We start from the raw sequence: 7,625 nt of genomic DNA on the forward strand, positions 1-7,625 counted from the left end.
TTTTCTGCTGGGTGGGGGGGGGGGGGGGGTGCATGAGGGTGGATGTCTGCCCTGGGATGAGGGCAAGGTCAAGTGAGGAATCAGTCCAGGGAGTGTCTGAACATCTCTGCTCTTCACCGGACAAGATAGGGCCCCTGTTGGCCCCCCCGGCTGCAGCAGCTCGCACACCACAACTCCCTGCAACCCATGGAGCCGGTTCCGCTGCCACCGTGGGAAGATTGCTGCCACCGGTTGCCATGGAAACCAGAGACCCCGGCGCCGGTTGTTTGCAGCAATGCCTGATTGACCCAGCTCTGTGTGTACATGTGTGTGTAAAAGACGGAGAGAGGCCAGGAGGCATGCCCGCCTCCACACAATGCCCAGCAGAGCACGACTCTTCCTGCCTGGCGGCCTGGAAGGGCGTGTTCCCTTAAACATACTACAATGCTCCAGTGCCAGAGCTTTGTGTTTGAGCAAATAAACCCTCTTTTGGTGTAGAATTTGCTGCTTCTAGCTCCAATCTTCCTCTAAACACACATTTAGATTTCATGTTTAAGTTATTTCAACACAAATGCATTAAATTAGGGTTTTGAGACACTGAGGTACATTTTTTTGGGTTGAAGTTGACATTTTCCCCGCAGAAAAGGATAAAAAGTTGAAAACTTCTTTCGTTTTTACGAAGGTCTTTGCTTTAGGTTTATTCTTAGTCCAGTTTTCATTCTCTTCTAGGGTTGTGTGGCATCAAACATGTAACTAAGTTCAAACATGTGTGTTTAAAGTCACCAGCGAGTCGTGGGAGGAGGTGAGGGGCTCGCCGTGTGGTGCAGTGTAAGTCAGGATGAAGACTAAATCCGTTTTCCTTTCCTTCTTTCATTTCCAGTCATTCCTTGATCCAGATCTGGCTCTCATTTCAGCATCAGAGAACCGAAGACGACTGAAAGACGAGACATCTATGATGTCAGGCTTCATTCTTCTCTGGTGTTTTTTCTTCATGCCCACCCTCCAGCTTCTCCTCTTCTTCAAAAATCCATCAGCAGCTTCCTCCCTGAAAACACGCAGGGAGGAGACAAACGAATAAATAAATAAATAGATTAGCTGTGGAAACGATTCCAGGGAGGGGGACAGACGTCGACATGAAGGGGACAGTTCTGGCTCTTGACGGTGGAATTCTGGGAGATTTCTGGAGGTCTTGGTCGGCCACTTCAAGTCCACCCCCCCCACCTCCCTCTAAACCACAACAAGGCCTGGTCCCACACTGAGATTAACCAGCTTGTGCTTTTTAAACTTCCACACACGCACTGCTCACATATGTACGCGTCAACACTCAGGGACACGCAATGTCATTAACTTATTCACACACACGCACAAATGTGGACTCACCACTCCAGAGGCAGCGACACTCAGCTGCGACTTTTCTCTCTCATCTTATTGTTTGGGAGGCGAAGAAAACGGAACCAAATTTGTTTGTCCTTTTCTGTTTTCTACATCATAAAGAACAGAAACAGCTGATTTGTACTTGGTTCTTTAGCAGAAGATTTCCTTTTCAAGAAAATTAATTTTCTTTTTCCACAAGAATTAATGATGAGGAAGTTTTTTCTAGTCCAGCAATAAACTATTTGGTCACAAGATTTTGATTCGTCTGGCTACAATCTGGAGACAGGAAGATTTGGAGATGATGTCATTTGACATTATGTGCTTACTTTATGTATGAGCTTGAAGGTCAGCCGAGATGCTGAGAGACATGTGACATGCCATTGTCTCCAAATCTTCTGGAAGAGCATTCAAAACCAAACTTAAGGTCAAAATGATGCGTGTAGAAATATGTTTTCTTTTTGAAATATGTATTATCTGAGTAAGCTCATCTGTTTTATGTGTAATAACATAAAAACGATCCACAAAATCTTTTTTTATACATCTTTAGCAATGATAAACTGAATAACATCAGTCCTTCCAAGATTGTTTCAAAAAGAACACACAAATAGGATTTACAATACTCATTAATCAAAGAGGAAAGCAAAGGAAATGCGGTTTGCAAAGGGATTGTCAATGCTGTCTTTGTACAGAATAAATGAGTTTCAAGGCTAAAAAGTACTAGTAATATCAAATAAAATCTGCGCCTACGGTGGTTATAAATAAAATCTATTTTTGTCAGATTTGGTCAAATTTGTTTTTTGGAATCTTAATCGATGGGACCATGTTTCCATCCTGAATAATTCTAAGAAAATTCCAAACCAATCATCCAAAGTGGGTTGGAGCAGGCTCAGAAATCTGCCTGTAATCATTTTTCTACCTGCTACCAAGAGTAACTGCGGTAGCCTTATTTCAATTTTCCATTTTATAAATAGTACAAAACCCATTTTGAGCCTTAAAGCAAAGAGGAGAATATCCAAAATCCCACTCCGATTATCTTTTTTATCTATTTTCAAAGTGCTCCTACTGTTTCTTAAATTTTGATCGAGTCTTATTTAGCAAAAACAAAAAAAAGCAGCTTGTGGCCCGTCAGTGTATTTTCTACATCACAAATAATCTCTTTTTCAAACATCTTTTCGTCTGCTCCTCATTCAAAACAATGGGAATAAAGAAATGCTCAGAGATGAATTTTCAGTTTAATTTTCTTTATTTATGTCCTCCATCATCAGAATAATGCCACAAAAATGTTAAAAACACCCAACAAACACACTTTTCATTGAAGTGGGTCTCTAGACCAGGGCTACAACCAGAAAATAAGATCCTGAAAATAAAAGTTTTTTTTATTTTAAAAAACGTTTTCCGTAAAGCTTGCTGTAAGAACAGAGGTGAGGTCTCTCTTGTTCTCTCTAATTGTCTTTTTGTCTGTGGCCCTCTCCAGACTTTGCTGTGAAATGTTTGTCCTGCAGCAGGTGCTGTTGAAGCAAATGACATGTTTGTTTTCCATTCTGGAAGCCAAATGTGGTCAAAAGAGCCCAGCGTGGCGCTCGGCTGCAGGCGAGCGCTTCCGACATAGTCCCCTCAAAAGTCCTTGGCTTTTGGTGTTGGTGTGAGTCCATCATGAGAGGCCGACCGGCTGCTGCGCTGCTGGGACCAGCATTGGATTGGCATGGGAACTGGCTCCAGGGCAGCTTGGCACTCTTCTGGATACACCCATGAAGGAATTATGTTCTCTTCAGACACTTGAGGAATGCCTGGAACCTGAACGTCTGACCATCTTCTTCAAGAACACATTGACTGTCTGAGGAACTCAAAGGACAGTTTTTTTTTCTGGTTTGCAGAGAAAAATAGGTTTCAAAGATCTAAAATGAGGTGTGAAGGAACTTCTAGAGAGACACTGCCGGGCAGGATGGATGTTGGAGATGGTCTCAGTCTCAGGAGGGGAGGAACAGATATATAGGGAGAACTGTGGAAGAGGGAGCTCTTCTTCTCCCCTCTCTATACAAACATAAAGCAGGAGGTTAAAAGCCGGGGAGAAGAAGCAGAAAGGAGCTTTTGTTGCGTCCAAGTGGGGTCCCTTTCATGGAGATTCCCACAGCAGCGGGCCCGTGATGACATTCAGCATGTTTCACACACGCAGACACACTGTGACTGCGGCGACTTTCGCTGGTGCCGAGGCCCAGACGGGACGGCGAGGGCCCCGAGAGCCACAGGCAGCCATTGTGTTGTCGCCGCGGAAACCAGCCTCTTTATGTCAGACATGTTTTTCTGTTTGTTTTACTTTTTTTGTCTAATGTGGGCGAGGGGGAATGTTTCCCATCTCACCCCCCAATGTCCTCCCCCATCACCCATCTTTCCTCTCCTCCCACAAATCCATCCAAACTTGCTTCTCCTCTTCACCTCCTCCTCCTCTCCTTTTCTCCTGGAGATCATCGTTTGTGAGGCTCTTTACTCAGACAGCCCATATCTTCGTCGTGGTGTTGCCAGCTGCTTTTTATCTGACCTGCGTTGGGGTTTCAGCCTCAGCCGGGACTTTTTCTTCCTGAAAAACCAAACATTTCACACGGCTTAAAAAAACCCACCCTCCCTTTAAAAACTCTCCCACACTTTTCCTTATGAAATGAGAGCAGAAAATGAAGGAACATCTGAAAAAACGAAGTCTGGATGTGATTTAAGCAAAGAGAAGATGCCCCAACGTCTTCCTTTGAGAAAAAAGCAACCGGAAGAAGTCAACTGGTGCTATTTTTACACCCTTGAAGAATGTCGTTTGGTGCCACGGCTAAAAGGCACGCCGTCGCTCCTCCGTAATCAGTCCTTTCTGACTGCACCCGTCCGCCACATCACACGCAGGACGCCATCTTTCACGAGCTGCACGGAGAGCAGAGAATGTAAAGAGGAAAGTGAAAAAAATCAAAGGCTGCCCCCCCAAAAAAACCACACTCGCAACTGAGTCTGATTTGATCAATGGGGGGAGGGGGGGCAGAACTAGTCACTGTGAAGCCATTTGTTCCTTAGAAGCTAAAGATTATCCAAGTTTATGGAGAAAGAACATTTGTAAAGAGTGAGAACATGTGACTCCTGTGGCTCTAACTCATGAACGCCGGTGACGGCTCCAGAGGCTTGAAGGTGGAGGAATTTCTGGTGTCTGCAGAGGACGATGCTCCATCTCTGTCCTCGACCTGCAGTGACACCCAGGACTGTTGCTTTCTGACAACCTCTCACTTTCCCAAATCCCTCGTATAACTTTACACCTCAGATTACGTCCCTATCAGAGTAAACATCCCGCCAACACCTCCACCCGACAGCAGTTGTGAAGAGCATCCGTAAGCCCCCACAAACCTTCTTAAAACCCCGCCGCCGCCACTTCGCTGAGCAATTTTTAGTCTTCTCAGAAGGGGATTATGGGAAGTGGGTTTGGAAAAAGGAAGGCTTTGATGAAGGAAGGGTGTTTGTGGTGATGGATCTCATTTTCATGGCTTCAGGGGAAATTTTTTTTTTTATTGCTTTTGATTTCACCCTTGAGAATTCTGTGACAGGATTTTATTCACCCAGATAGAGAAATAGATTTCTGCTGGAAGGAGGTGTGCCTTATGTCTGACGCCAAACTAATGATCAGGACACAGTTATGAAGAACAGCAATAAACACTCAACCATGCACAAGTCATATTCCACTGGAACAAACGCTTCCCTTGTTCTGTTGTCTTCTACAGACAGAAAACAGAAACCTTGACAAACTTAAATTGATTCAAATGTAATGATTTAAAAACAGAGGACTAATTAATCTCCTCTTTTTCTTCCAGCGCGTGCTGTTGAACAATGTTACCACTTCATCTGTGACCGCCCCAATGTGCCCCAGACACTTTTTTTTTTTCTGTGGTGAAATCGCCTTAATTTATCTCAACTGTAAAAACAAAAAAACTTTATTTATATTTTTATTTTTTAACAATGATTCTGATTTATGTAAAGTAGCATTGGTTGTAACTTCTTGTGACTGGTTACATGGTTTTTCACTGTTAGTTTATTTTTGCATTCAGAACCCAGATATATCCATTTATGACAATTTAGTTTGACTCTCTGGTCCACCTGTAAACTGGCTGTATGCGAGAACTGGACTGAGTGACCTCTGCCCCCTCACCTTCCAAACAGGAAGTACCTGCTGGCTCCAAGAAGTCAAATCCCATCGACTTCTATGGAGAAATAAACAGCTGTTACTTAATCATTCTATTTGGTCAGAAGAACCATTCTTTCCTTTTATTAACATGTTCTTGATAATCCTCTTTTTTCATGGTATGGTATCTGTAGTGAAAGTTATTCAAATTCTAAACTGAACAATCAGAAGCCTCAATAAAGGAAGGTGGTCTCCTGCCCAATGTGAAATGTTTGATGGGGCAGATGTTGTGTTGGCCGCTTTCTTGTGATTCCAACAAGCTCACTCCTGATTGGCAAGTGGTTGCTACAGAAACAGTGACTCAGACCGATTAACTAACTGCTAACAGTGTCTGGTTCCAACATGGCGACGTCCATATCTGGAAAAATTGGACTGAACTGACTTAATTTAATTAGAGCTGAAAGTAAGCCATTTTCTGTGGCTGACAACACACTGCCTCGGTCCAGTTCTCATATACAGTCAATGGTCTCACCCAGTCTTTAGTGATCTCTGGTGGTTCACTGCAGTGTAAATGCAGACAGTGGACCAAGGAGCAGAACTGAAACAAGAACATCTTTCTCATGGCAGGTTTTCTTTTTCTTCACAGCCTGTTTGGGGAAATAGTTCTCCCTAAAAATGAGCAGTTGTTGTAACTGTAGGAGATTTCCCAGTAGTGGGGTCCACTCTTATAGGTGTGGAATTTTAAGTCCTATTGAACAAAGTCTGCTGGAATGTTCTGGTGTGGAAAATCCCTGTTAGTTCCTGCAACATTTCTGTCACCTGACTGAGACCAGCAAACAGCTAAAAGATGGTTTAGTTTTAGTTTACATTTGTGATGGACATCCATCCATCCATCCATCCATCCATCCATCCATCCATCCATCCATCCATCCATCCATCCATCCATCCATCCATCCATCCATCCATTCATCTTCTTCTATTTATCCAGGACAAATTCATGGGGGCAGCAGTCTAAGCAGAGATGCCCAGACTTCCCTCGCCCGGCCACTTCCTCCAGCTCCTCTGGTGGGACCCCGAGATGTTCCCAGGCCAGCCAGGAGACATAGTCTCTCCAGCGTGTCCTGGGTCTTCCCCGGGACCTTCGCACAGTGGGTCACCTCCCAGGAGGCATCCAGACTAGATGCCTGGGTCACCTCAACTGGCTTCTCATAATGTTTAGGAGAAGTGGTTTTACTCCGAGCTCTATGGGTGACAGAGCTCCTCCCCCTATCTCTGAGGGAGCGCCCAGCCACCCTATGGAGGAAGCTCATTTCAACTGCTAGTATCCGGGACCTCGTTCTTTCAGTCATGACCCAGAGCTCATGACAATAGGTGAGAAGATCGACCGGTAAATTGAGAGCTTTGCTCTCTGGCTCAGCTCTCTCTTCACCACAACAGACCAGTATGGCGACCACATAACAGCAGTCACCATACTAATCCGCCTGTCAACGAAATGGTATATAACTTAACTGAGATAATTGGAAATCCTTTAAAAAAAATTTTTTTTGTGATGAAAATGATGTGAAATCCACTAAACTCAGAAACCCCAGGATGTGGCAAAGCTTCACTGCACCAAAGATGAAATAAAAATCCCAGAATGACAGTGCTTAGCCAAAGCTGTGAAACTGTTAAGAAAATGTATCTACTTTATCTGTTATATAGGTTATAGGTACTACAGTGAGTCGGTGGAAGCTGACCTTCTATCATTGTTCAGCAGATTTGATGCTGTTTCATTCTTTCACCTCTTTTGTTTCAGGTATTTTCTTAATCCAGTGAACAATAAAGCAACATTTGGACGAACCTTCAGATGCAGTGATGCAACAGAACATTTCCATGAGTTTCTTGCAGCAAAAACAGACGGCAAATGGACTGAATGTGTTCTCCACCGTCTGTCTTCTCCAAGAAAATGTGTTTGACGCCTGAGCTTGAAGAAGCAGAACATGCAGCTTTGATCTTTGGACTTGCCAGCGCTGAGGCCCGGAAGTTGGTGGAAGTGTGTGGTCTGGAATGGCTCCACTTTCTCCTCTCTTTCTGGGGCTAAATATACAAAAATAAAAAGGATGGCATGTTTAGTTCAAACTCAAACATTTTT

The sequence above is a fragment of the Oryzias latipes genome, chromosome 11 (genome assembly GCF_002234675.1).
Source record: "Oryzias latipes chromosome 11, ASM223467v1".
NCBI classification, from domain to species: domain Eukaryota; kingdom Metazoa; phylum Chordata; class Actinopteri; order Beloniformes; family Adrianichthyidae; genus Oryzias; species Oryzias latipes.